Raw genomic sequence first — 14,522 nt, forward strand, 5'->3', positions numbered from 1 at the left:
TTGCAGCAAGGTTGTCAATAAGTTGCTTCTATACAGAAGCACACAATGGAATCAAGAAATTCAATTTGCTAAAAGTCTGCTTATAGGTTGGAGCCTACCCACCAATCAAAGATGTCTTTAATCTGCTTCCGAAAAGTGTAGGTTTTCGCATTTTTACATTATTTTCGAGCGATATGGTCAACACCCCGCCCAGCATATTTTTTTATTTCTTCTTCAATTTTTTAGTTTTTTAACTGAGTTTGATACTAAAAATGAAATTCATAAAATTCTTTTTCATTTTCCCACTAAGTAATATTAATTTAATAGATAATGACTCGAAATTAATTTCTTAGAGGTTAATTGCGAATTTTCCTGTAAGGTCTTGGGAGAAAACCAATCATCTCTCATCACATGTTTACAAAGGGGTTATACAAGTCTAATTTCCTGCTCTTCCCATGCTCGTTAATAGTGTGTTAGAAATACTAAAACAGCTGAGGAGACTACCTAAAATCTTCATATCAGAAATGATGCATAACCTCGGGTTTTATTTGGTTTAGAGACAGGTTACTAATGCAGGGGCTGTAATTGCAGATATTATTTATTGAATGGTTGGTTTAATATATTACGACTTATAGTACATAATATTGTCATGCCCTAGAAACTGGGGCAGGACGTGATTGACACTTGAATCTAATTGTTTGTCGAGCTAGGGGCGGCTCAATTAATTTTTTGACTTAAAACCACATTTTATTAAGAGGTTCTACATTAGTTTGAAGGTTATTGTTTAGCTTTTTAAGATACAACGTAATTAATTGATTAAGTTTTAATTTATTCTTTTAATTTTTGATTAACCAAATATATATTTCAGCGGATATTTTTAAGGAATAAATAACAAAATTGATATATATATTTATGAAGAAAGATTTTTAAAAAGTGAAACTTTCAGATTAAAAGAAGGTAACATAAAGTTAAAATGATGGTATGGATGATTTTCAGACAAAATTTAGGGAATGGACAAGCTCGCAATGGATTATTTGTCTGGTATAAACCTTTTTTGGGATTACTTTTAAAATTCTGTCATTTATTAGCTCAATATGCTATATTTCGTTGACAAAACAGATAGATGATCTTTTTAGACAAAATTTAAAGAGTAACCTTAAAAAAAATCATTTGGTCAAATGCCCCAATGACATTCACTCTTTATTAACAATGATTAATAATAACTTTCTTTTATAATTAACAAATTACTTAGAAAGTAATAATTGCTCCTTCATTTTCAATCTGTTTGTCCTAGTTTGACTTCACACAAAATTTAATTAAAAAATGAAGATCTTTAGTTTGTAGTTTTAAAAATGTCATAATACTTGTGCAACTAAAAAAATTTTAAACTAGTGTTCTTAAACAAGTTGTATCATTTGTGTGGCTATAAGATTTGTCATTTAAAAAATATAGAAATACGTCATTCTTTTTTAAAAGGTTTATTAAATAAATAATGTCCAAGAAAGCATATAAATGTTGTGTATAATTTTTGGAGCCTAAAGCGAAGACTTCACTAGCTTGGCCACGGAGACAGCCTTGTGTCGAGCGAACCCTATAACGAGCTGACTGATAGATAATTTAAATAGTTATTTGCATCAACAATAATCTTTGAAGTTTTTATAATTATATGATGAGCTGAATATAACATCTAACGCCAACATAAATGAAACTTGTATCCATTAACTAGTCACGAGACTCTGACTGGGAATCTGAGCATAAGTTTATAGGGCATTCCCCAAAATTACAACAATAACAATCCAGTGAAATCCCACAATGTGGGGTCTGGGGAGGGTAGAGTGTACGCAGACCTTATTCCTACCAAGGTAGGACGGCTGTTTCTGAAAGACCCTCGGCTCAATAGAAAGCATAAAAAAATGTCAGATAAGGCCAAGAAATTCAAAGCGATATCGAAATGAAAATAATGAAAACGATTAAGCCATGATGAAACAGTTTGGAAAGGGAAAATCCACATTCCCCAAAAATAGTAACATATTTATATGATAAAGTAAACTAAATGAACTAGCCACCGTGAGTCGACGTTGTCCGAATCTAAACACGTGTCCCGTTGTCTATTGCCTCAACATTTGTCACCAAAATATAGGTAGACCCAGACGGGCTAAGTACCAGCAATAGAATACCCAATAAATCTCATAGACTACCTCTTAAAAAAACAGAGCAAGACTTTCTTGTGGAACTATGTTATTCAAGGAAAATATGCATATATGACATGTAAGCAATTTAAAGACCGAAAACTGAATTGAAACTGTAAATTGTACTCTGAGGTAAACTTTAAATTGGTATAAACTAAAAGCTTAGTTATTTGAAAAGTAAATGATCTTTCATGGAAACAGATTTCACATTGCGGTCTTGCGTACATGAGGTCTAGCAACACACACGGAAAGTGGCGCTAACATCTCGGATAAACATGTAACTGTGGCTTGCGTATATGAGATCTCCACGCACTGGAGTGTCAGCCTATCTCCTATCCAGGGTCGTCTCAGGGTGAGGTTTGCAAAGATTTTTATTTAGGCTCCCAAAAATGTTGATGCCCCAAAATTTTTTACTAATGAATTTTATTATTATTTTTTTCGCTTAGAAAACATTGAAGTTTATAGAAAAATACAAAATTAAAAAGAGATTTTTTTTTTCACTTTTTAACAAGAGAAGTATTTTAAAAGTTTGAATTAAACTACTCAAATCTTTATATTAGTAAATTAAGTTTTTACAGCAAGATCCAAGGTAACATATTGTAAACACATATCTAGCATCTTATTAGCTTAAATTAGTTAAAGGCTTTCTCCATGGACCAGGATAACCTTGTTAACAATTTCCCTCAAGCAACTTTCCTTCAAGTCGGCACAAATTGAACATTCAGTGTGTTCTCTGTTCCGAGATCAGTTGCCACAATGACTCGGGATTCATTGCTAGCCCACCTTATTATTCGTTCTCTTGGTTTCTTAAAACAAGTTTCAAGCTTTTTACAAGATTTGAATGTGTGACTGGCAGTTCAATGTAGTTCACCATTAAGATATATACCTCTTCCCATGGGTTTAAAAATAAGGCTCTCAATTGTTGTCCAGTTATTTTCTCTCAAACTAAACATCTCAGTTTCATGACGAGGAAATGTCCAATACATACAAACTTATAATAGATCATATCCATTGTCATACAAAACCCCTTCCTATGTTTTGAATCATTTAGGAATATCATTTTGTGAGACCCCGTTAATGGATTCCACAAGCTAAGATCAAGATTAGGATTCTTCCGTTTTGTAGATGTGTTATGAGCTATCAGCAAAATCCCATGGCAAGAAGCCATGATAATTGTGACAAGATTAGGAGATTTGATAGGATTTCATAAATGTCTAGGGACAATCGATCATAATAGATGGAAGCTATAGACATGGTATAAAATGGTGTACCCGAATCGGAGTGTTTGCCCACAATAATGAAGATGTTAGACCAGTTTTTTACAAAATCTTTTAAGTTGAAATTGTTATTTAGGGAATGCCTGAGTTGAATGTTAGCGAACTCGGATCTATCAATACGATTCTTGAAACTTCTATATACACAGATCCAATGTAAAAAAGTAAATTTATTAGATAAAAATCAAATAGGAAAAAACTAAAATAGTAAATTTATTTGATAATATCGATATGTTTTAACGTACCTAAAGAAGACATACAAGAATAGAAGTATGAATGCTTGAAGGAGACTCCCGCTCGCTTGGTGTTCCAAAGTTACAACAATCTTGTCCATTGCTTCAAGATGGGGCTCGTTTATTGTGGCACTTGCTCTTGAAATCTAAGCTAACATAGTGAAAATATTAAATACCAGAGAGAAAAAAGAACAAAATACAAGTCTGTTTAACCTTAAAATGGAGAACAATTAAATTTATGCGTGACGCCAAAGATATGTGGCTAAATTCAATTAGAGATTAAATTGCGAGATAAGTCAATAAGTAAATAAAGAAGCAGATCTGACCAAATATTAGTTGTGTCCGGCCTCGGGTATAGAAACCAAGGTCGATACCCTCTGTTGAGTACTTACACGATGAATAGTAAAGATGAACTTAGGAACAAATGGGAATGGTTTCAAAGGATTCTTATTATTTTCTGATATGAACTCTTTCACTCTTTCTGTTGCCAGTCCCCTACAATGGATGGGAACCTCCTCTTTATATAGTAGAGGAGTCCCAACCCTAGTACAATTCTAAATAAAGGAAAGAAATCTGGTGACAGCTGTTGCCGAGATCGACGTCAAAATATCCGGTTAAGGGCGGATATTTCGGTCTTCTCCTTATGGCAGTTAACCGCCCTTCCTTTATTGCCTCATCCTAGATCGAGCTCGAAGCCTCGTTCCCGATGAGCCAGTCATATCGTGCCCGAGTATAACCATGACAACGGGAAACCGAGCATGTCTGTATCCTCAGTTTTACCCGTATACAGATAGTCCTCCAAGTAAGATTTGTTATTGAAAAACCGAGCGGAGATGTATCCGCAATTGTTGCCGTGGCAAGAACAAACTAATTGGACACGATTCAATCGATCGTTTGGTCCTTACATCTGATCCTATTGTTCAAGCCTTGGCTTTTACATAGTTATCACTTAGCTCCTGGCATAACAGTCCCCTAGTACTCGAGTCCGAGGTATGAGAGTTCGGGTACTATTAGCCCGGTATGTCCAGTCCCCAGTCTCCGGTCTTTGATCGGTATGCTCTATTTGTGTAGCACGTTGTTCAGCGCTGCCTCATTAAAACCTTGCCGAAAACCCACTTCTAGACAAAACGGTCAAAGGGAAAAGGAGCGCAGCACGTGCTTTCAGTCCTAAATCTATGACTTCCCAGTTTCCGTTGTGCTGCTCTGGTGTCCCTCGGACTGTATCCCTGCGTGGTTAGATCGAGAGAGAAGAAAAAATAAAAGAAAAGTTATTCGTACCTTTAAGAGTAATATCGCTTTAGGTGTGCTACATTCCAGTTGTGTTTCAGCTGCTGTCCGTCTTCATTCTCGAGTTGATAAGAATCTTTCCCGGTTATTCCAGTGACTTGGTACTATCCTTCCCAATTTGGGGCTAATTTCCCTTCGTGAGGGTTCTTTGTATGAAGTGTGACCTTCCTCAGTACCAAGTCCCCAATCTGAAAGTGCCTGAGGTTGGTCCTGCGGTTATAATATCTCCGCATCCTTTGTTTTTGTGCGGCTATCCGGATATGAGCAGTTTCCCTCCTTTCGTCCACGAGATTCAGATTGGCAGACATTGCTTCATAGTTCGAGTCCTCAGTGGCATATCGGAATCTCAAGCTTGGCTCACTAACTTCGACGGATATTAGGGCCTCGGCTCCGTATACAAGGGAAAACGGAGTCTCCCCGGTGCTTGATCTTACCGTTGTGCGGTAGGCCCATAAAACCTCGGGCAGAACCTCCTTCCATCGGTGCTTAGAGCCGGCCAGTCTTTTCTTTATATTCTACAATATAGTTTTATTGGTAGACTCGGCCTAGCCATTCGCGCTCGGGTGATACGGGGTGGATAAGATCTTCTTGATGTTGTATTCTTCGAAAAACTTGTTGACCTTGCTGCCTATGAACTGCTTCCCGTTATCACACACGATCTTCGCGGGTACCCCGAATTGACAAATTATATGGTCATAAATGAAATCAATGACCTCTTTTTCCCTGACTTTCTCAAGTGCCTGTGCTTCGACCCATTTAGAGAAATAATCAGTCATAAGTAAAATAAATTGCGTCTTACCTGGGGCCCATGGAAAAGGCCTTATTATATCCATGCCCCATTTAATGAATGGCAGGCCATGGGGAAAAGACCGGATGGAGCTCTTCCCCGGGTTGATGTATTGGCGGGGTGTGCCTTTGGCATTCGTTACATTTTCGAACAAAGGTTTTGGCATCTTCCTCCATCTCGTTCCAGTAGTATCCCGCTCTGATCAGCTTGCGGACCAATGAATCGGCTCCCGAATGGTTTTCGGAAGTCCCCTCGTGAACTTCCCTCAGAACGTAGTCGGTTTCTCCTGGTCCTTGTCATCTCGCCAAGGGCCGTGGAATGACCTTCGGTATAACTGGCCATCGACCAAACAAAATCTAACTGCTTTGGTTCGGAGGGCTCTTGATTCCTTGGCATCGGATGGTAGCTTTCCTGTTTGAAGATAGTCTATGTATTTGTACCTCCAATCCCAAGTGAAACCGGTTGAGTTTATCTCGGCGTGGCCGGTCTGTATGACCAATTTTGTCAGCAGCACCACAGCTCCGGAGTTGCACCCTTCTGATTCGACCGAGGATCCCAGATTTGCCAGGGCATTTGCCTCATTATTTTGATCCCGGGGTACGTGTTCCAACGTCCACTCCTTGAGCTGGCGAAGGACAACCTGCAATATTTCCTGATATCTCCACATTCGATCATCCTTGATTTCGAAGGTTCCGTTCGTTTGGTTGACCACCAGGAGAGAATCACATTTAGCCTCTATGATCTCGGCTCCCAAGCTTTTAGCCAGTTCTAAACCTGCAATCACAACCTCATATTCGGCTTCGTTGTTAGTTAAATCAGTCGATCTAATAGATTGTCTTATTACGTCATTCGAGGGAGGTTTAAGAACTACCCTAACCCGGACCCTTTTACATTAGACGCACCGTCTGTGTAAAGAATCCAGACTCCCGTACTAGTCCCCGAGGTAAGAAGCATTTCCTTATCCACCTCGGGGATCATGGCTGGTGCAAAATCGGCCACGAAATCCGCCAGTATTTGGGATTTGATCGCAGTTTGGGGTTTGTATTCAATATCATACCCGCTAATCTCCACAGCCCACTTTGCTTGTCGGCTTGAGAGTTCGAGTTTAGGCATGACATTCCTAGAGGGTACGACATTGATGAGTCGTGAAATTACGCGATATTCGACGCTAATTCCTTAAGCTTTTGTGACTCCTTAAGCACTTTTGTTGTTACTTTTTGTGTTTTTATGTTGTTTTGTAGGAAAAGATGCCCGGAGAGCAAAACGGAGCAAAACGGACCAAAATAGAGCAAAAATAGAACAAATTCATACTTTCTGGCACCATATGCTACACGCAGAGTATAGCATATGGCGCAGCATGTGCAACATGCGAGCAGCATATGGTGCAGCATGTGGTGACAGAGAAAATTGTCACCACATGCTACGGTTTTGGCACCACATGCGATTAGCATGTTGAACATGCGAATAGCATGTGGTGCAGCATGTTGTGCAAGAGGGTATTTTGGTCCAGATTTTGTTCCCGTTTTTTGGAATGATATAAATACTCTTTTAGGGTTTGTAATATTTATCTTTGGCAGTTTTTCATCAAGTTTGGAGACTAGTTTTTACACCACACTTTGGGGTTAAAGATTTGAAGATTTGGTTGAGTATTTCTTAAACCTTTAATTCATTTCTTCAATTCCTTGCTTTGTATTGTATATCTAAGTGTGTAGCTTTCTATTCCATAACTTGAATCTCGTTTATGAAAGTATTCTTGATTAAAGTTTGGATTGAAACTCTTGTTTTGCTTATGTATTGAATGATTTTTATTGCTATTGAAGTGGGTCTTTGTTGATTTAATTAATCTCGTTCTTGAATGTTTCCAAAGGGAGTAGCTAACACTAGGACTCACCCATTTACTTAGATTGAGCTTGGAAGAGGAAATCTAGGTTGGGAAAGATTAGTTAACAAGAATTTGGGTCATTAAACTCATCTAATAACTTGAGCTCGGAAGAGGATAGTTACTTGAGGTTAAATTGATTGTGCCTAATATCACACTCTAAGGCTTGGAAAAGCTTAGAGTGAAATTCATTGATTTGGTTGGAAGACTTTCAATGAGATTTTAGAAATCATTATCTATTAACATAAACCCGCTCTTAGTTGTAAAATCGTGAAATACATTGGATCGTTACTTGAGTGTAATCTCCTATTATCCAAACTTGTGGCCATTGATCATTTTACTCGCTTTCTAGGTTAGTTTACATTTCCGCATTAGTCATAATTTTCTCCAAAAAACCTAAATATCATTTATCGTTTGGCTTTAGCTTAGTTGGTGAAAGTTCCTTACTTTCTTAATCGCCTAGCATATTGTTCCCTGTGGGATCGACCCCGACTCATAGTTGGGTAAATATATTGCATACGACCGTGTACACTTTCTCTTTGAGGAGTGTATTTTGGACGTTATCAGACGTTACGACGCATATGGGATGACACTGAAAGTAAGGTTTTAATTTTCTAAATGCACTCAATAAAGCCAAAGCGAGTTTTTCAAATGTGGGTACCTGGTTTCGGCGTCACCGAGGGTTCTACTTACATAGTAAACCGGGTATTGCGTACCTTTCTCCTCTCGAACCAGGACACCGCTTACCGCTATCTCAGACACCGCCAAGTATAGATACAACTGCTCGTTCGCTTTTGGCGTGTGGAGTAGAGGTGGGCTTGATAAGTACCTTTTGAGTTCTACTAAGGCCATCTGACATTCGGGGGTCCATGCAAAGTCAGTCTTTTTCTTCAGCAACAAGAAGAACCGATGACTTTTGTCCGAGGATCTGGAGATGAATCGGCTTAGGGCAGCTATCCGTCCTGTTAATCTTTTTACCTCTTTGATATCGTTGATCTCGGTGATATCTTCAATTGCCTTTATCTTATCCGGGTTGATTTGTATTTCCCGATTTGGTGCCATGAATCCGAGAAACTTGCCCGATCCGACTCCGAAGGCACATTTTTCTGGGTTCAGCTTCATGTTGTACTTTCTTAATAAGCTGAAAGTTTCCTGCAAAAATTTCAAGTGGTTCTATGCTCGCAGGGACTTAACGACTATGTCATCTATATAAACTTCCATTTATTTCCCTATTTGGTGTTCAAACATGCGATTGACTAAACGCTGATAGGTGGCACCGGCATTTTTTAAGCCGAAGGGCATTACATTATAACAATATGTGCCAGACCTAGTTATGAAGGAGGTTTTTTCTCGATCCTCTGGGTCCATTTGTATTTGGTTGTACCTGGAGTAGGCATCGAGAAAACTCAGCTTGTCGTGACCCGAAGTACCGTCGATCATGCGATTGATGCTGGGCAAAGGAAATGAATCCTTCGGGCAGCCCTTGTTTAAATCCTTATAATATACACACATTCTAAACTTATTCCCCTTTTTAGGCACTACTACAACGTTAGCTAAACAATCTGGGTATTTTACCTCTCGAATGGACCCTATATTAAGGAGTTTGGTTACCTCGTCCTTGACGAATACATGTTTTACCTCGGGCTGTGACCTCTGCTTTTGTTTGACATGAGGAAAACTTGGATCCAGGCTCAACTTGTGTGTCGTCACATCTGGTGGAATACCTGTCATGTCTAAATGGGACCAAGCAAAACAATCTGAGTTATTTTTAAGAAACTCAATAAATTTTTTCCTAAGCTTGAGGGTTAACCCCGTGCTCAGGTATACCTTCTTCTCTGGTAGATGAACGAACAGTATGACTTGCTCGTGTTCTTCGACTGTAGACTTAGCGGCATCAGAATCATCGGGCACCACAAAGGTTCTTGGTACTCCGAATTTTAACTCTTCGTCTAGTGTGTATCCGTTCTGATCTTTCGAGGATTTCGGGATCAAGATCTGTGATTACTATTTGGCATTCTTCCCTTCGTTCCGATCTGGTGCCTTTATAGTCTTAACAGATTCTTCAACTGCGAACATTTCTTTTGCGGCCTGTTGTTCACCTCGGACGGTTTTGATACCTTTTGGGGTCGGGAATTTCAATACTTGATGCATAGTTGAAGAGACCGCTCTCACGAGGCGAATCCACGGTCTGCCCAGCAATGCATTGTATCCCATGTCTCCCTCTATCACATAAAATTTTATCTGCTACGTAGTTCCTGTCATATTGATCCGTAAAGTGATCTCACCCTTCGTCTTCTCGCATGCCATGTTGAATCCATTAAGGACTCGTATTGCCGGCACGATCCGATCTAGTAGTCCCAGTTGTTCGATGACTCTCCATCGGATGATATTAGCCGAGCTACCTGGATCAATTAGCATACATTTAATTCTAAATTTATTGACAAGGACAGATATTACCAGTGTGTCGTTATGCGGCTGGGTGATGCCTTCCATGTCCTCGTCATTGAACGTGATAGGATCATCGGGGTTTTCATTCCGGGTATGCTTTTCCCTCGTTATAGAAATTTTGGTGCGTTTTACAACCGGCCAAATGGGGACGTCAGTTCCTCCCATGATCATGTGTATCACTTATTCAGGCTCTTCCGGCCTATCCTGCTTGTTGGAGTCCAGGTTCTTGAAATGGGTTTTTGCTCGTTCACTTAAGAATTCTCGAAGATTTCCCAAATTGAACAGACGAGTGACATCCTCTCTCAGCTGCCGACAATCCTCGGTCCGATGGCCGTAAGTATGATGATACTTACAAATAAGACTTTTATCCCGCTTCTCTGGATCAGATTGGATTGGCCTTGGATGTTTTGTTTCTTTGTTTCGGATAACGACGCCGTTATGGTTGCTACATCGACACAAAAGTTGTACTCGGATAACCTTGTTCTCTTTTTCCCGAGGCTCGATCGACAGCATTTCTATTTATCAATCCATGGCTACTTTGGCCTCGATCATTCCTCCTAACATTCTTGCCTGATTCGTTGTTGTGCTCGTTTCCTCTTCGATCGGGTGGGTAAGGCTGATACCTGTCATATGACGATTTAGAATCTCGATCTATCACTCTCCTCAATCGATCACTCCCTTTACCAGAATGCCATGATACCGAAGCAGCCCTCAGAATCTTATCATCTTCGACCCTGATCTTCGACTGATACCTGTTGTGTACATCAGCCCAAGCGATCGCCGGGTGTTCTATCAGATTTTGCTTTAGCTCCATAGATGTGATCGAGCTCCTTGAATTGAGCCCTTGGGTGAAAGCCTGAACGGCCCAATCGTCAGTGACTGGGGGTAGGTCCATGCGCTCTATTTGAAATCGAGCCATAAACTCGCGGAGCGTCTCGTTATCTCGTTGCTTGACGTTGAAAAAGTTCGATTTTCGTGTTTCGACCTTGATGGCCTCGGTATGGGCCTTGACGAAAGCATCAGCGAGCATGGAAAATAAATTAATTGAATGCTCGGACAAGTTATGATACCAAATCATCGCCTCCTTTGACAAGGTTTCCCCAAATTACTTAAGTAGCACTGATTCCCTTTCGTCATCGGCGAGATCATTGCCCTTAATAACACATGTATATGTCGTCACATGTTCATGTGGGTCCGTTGTCCTATTATACTTCGGGATATCGGGCATGCGAAATCTCTTAGGGATTTTCATCGGTGCCGCACTTGGCGGAAATGGCATTTGAACAATTTTTTTCAAATCCGGTCCCTTCAACACTGGTGGAGCCCCCGGACTCGACTCGTTTCTTCAATTCTTCGAGCATTTTTATCAATTCGCTGCTTTGCCCGAGGTAGTTCTCGTTACCCCCGGGGACGTGTCTTTCTTCCGTATCCTGGGTCTGTTCTGATGGGGCAATATTGAGTGCCTGACCCCGATTTTGCAATTGCGCTATGATCTCTTGTTGGGCCTGTAACTGAGCCATAGCCATGTCTAACTGGTTTTGGAGCTGTTGCAGCATGACTCTGTTATTCTCGCCGGCTGGTATGTTGCCCACCGATGATCCGACTTGAACAGGATTAACGGGGGGCGCGTTGTTGTTTGGTACGTCCCCGTCGTCATGCTCGTGATGGCTTGGTTCCACTTGAAAGTTGACGGAATGGGAATCCGACATTTCTGGTATACCTGAAATCAAACCTTAAAGAACAAGTGTAAAATATCGAGCGTAACCAAAATATTGTATTGAACCGCCACTACTATCTAAGGCCCCACGGTGGGCGCCAAACTGTTTAACCTTAAAATGGAGAACAATTAAATTTATGCGTGACGCCAAAGATATGTGGCTAAATTCAATTAGAGATTAAATTGCGAGATAAGTCAATAAGTAAATAAAGAAGCAGATCTGACCAAATATTAGTTATGTCCGGCCTCGGGTATAGAAACCGAGGTCGATACCCTCTGTTGAGTACTTACATGATGAATAGTAAAGATGAACTTAGGATCAAATGGGAATGGTTTCAAAGGATTCTTATTATTTTCTGATATGAACTCTTTCACTCTTTCCGTTGCCAACCCCCTCCAATGGATGGGAACCTCCTTTTTATATAGTAGAGGAGTCCCAACCCTAGTACAATTCTAAATAAAGGAAAGAAATCTGGTGACAGTTGTTGCCGAGATCGATGCCGAAATATCCGGTTGAGGGCGGATATTTCGGTCTTCTCCTTATGGCAGTTAACCGCCCTTCCTTTATTGCCTCATCCCAGATCGAGCTCGAAGCCTCACTCCCGACGAGCCGGTCATATCGTGCCCGAGCATAACCATGACAACGGGAAACCGAGCATGTCTGTATCCTCGGTTTTACCCGTATACAAAGTCTAAGATACAGATTTGAAATATCATGTGTCTTCCCATTATACCAATTAATAAAGGGAAAAGGATAATGTAGGTGTGCTGTCATTTTCGCATATTCGGAGTTGAAAACATCTGGAGGAACCATGATCTCCACGATAATATTGGTCACAGTAGCATATATACTTTCATTGCAAGCATTAGCAAAATGCAACAAGCTGATGAATATAACAAAAAAGTATCAACTTGGGATTTGAAATAATTTTAGATACTCTGTGCAAACCCAAAGTCAAATCAATCCGGTAAGTACTTGACAATAGATTTATGTCATGATTTTCTATGTATTAGTTTTAAGTTTTAATCAAAAACTGAATGAAATGAGCTCCTCATGTTTGCTCACATGACTGAACCTTGAAAAGGTGAGCTAGTAAAACATTTACATTAGTAAAAAGTTTTGAACATGAACCAAAGGAAAAAATAAGTCCCAAATTAAGGGGAACAAAGGGAAAGAAGAGAGAGAAGAAACACAGAAAGCTCCTTGTTAACAATACATTCTGAAACGTCAGCACGCATAAAACACCTGATATAGCAAAAGTGGTGATGGAGAATGAAGATTAAATTACTTGTATTAGAGAAAGGGACTTTAATCAATTGGTCCTCCTGCATAAGTGTCACATGATCAGATTATCACATGCTACATGATAGTGTAAGGGGAATCCATAATTGAGACAAAATAATGCAAAATTTGATGGCTTGACTGTCATCTATTTTGATTCTCGGTAGGGTTACAACAACAGCAAAGCACTTCTTTCACATCATGCTCGATATCCAAAGCTCATGACTGACAAGTAATTATTGTTGGAGCCAATCCCGTGAATCCAACAGCAACAACCTAAACGTTACATGTAAGTCTGGACAATCCTAATGTTCGGAAGATGATTCATTTGACACTATATCTGGCGACTTGCCCAATAAAAGAAAGGTTAACCGATAAAATATTGTAGCATTTCACTTCACATTGCATACAGTCAGTAAGTGCTAGAGATAGGTCACGTGCTTATAGGAACCAATACACGTATTGGAGTGGGAGATAAAGTACATGTGAATCAGTGCACGTGTTGGAATCAAGAATATAACTTTTGTTGCTTCTTGTACAACGACTTTTAGCATGTGTGCTTCATCTTAACTGCCATTTCAAAATAATAGGAACAGGATTAGGAATATGGTTGTGAGAAAGAGGCGAAATTTATTGCAGAGGAGCAATTCCATAGTAGGATTTTTTGTGAGAAAGTATATACCTTTTAGTTAAATTGACATTGTTAAGCCACTAATCTTTGCTCTTCCAAAATGTCTTATGATTGCATCTAAATTAATTTTTGGCTCTCAACGTGAAATCAATAGATATTGGCCCCTCTGATGACAACACTCATAAAGACGGGCTAATTGACTACAAATGGTACTTCACTCTCTTGTCAAAAGGCTTAGTTGAGGCACGCTTAAGGTCTGAACACCAGAAATATGATCCGCAAAAAGATTTTTTAATTGTTAATCAGATAATTATGAAAGAAGTTGTTACTTTTTCCTTCTATTACATATATATTTTTACTTTTTTCTTCGTTGCGTCTTTTTTAGCTAAACCCGACATTTAAATTGTGCTATACACTTAAAGCCCTCATAGAAGAAGCCTTTCTAAGCATTTCGCCTTTAACAACACTGAGTACTTATTACGTTTCAAATTCTCAGCTGAAAGCAAACTGGTCTATAAAGGATGATGTGTCTAATGACATACCATTAACCAAAGGTAATTTTGGATAATGTGAAAATGCTGATTAGTAGCTGTCCTTGAGGAGGTCCTGGTAGTTAAAAAGATTATCAATGCATGAATGCTGTAGAACACGCTAGTTGTGGCAATCTAAAAGGAAGTAGATTTTCCTGAAAATTAAAACGGATAATATAGTAATATGTCCCAATTGAGAGTGTGTCTGTGCGTGCACGCACGCGCAGAATCTATTAAAAACCCACTAAAATTGACAATCACATGCATACACATAAATTTATGTTTA

The sequence above is a fragment of the Lycium barbarum genome, chromosome 2, assembly GCF_019175385.1.
Source record: "Lycium barbarum isolate Lr01 chromosome 2, ASM1917538v2, whole genome shotgun sequence".
Lineage (NCBI taxonomy): Eukaryota > Viridiplantae > Streptophyta > Magnoliopsida > Solanales > Solanaceae > Lycium > Lycium barbarum.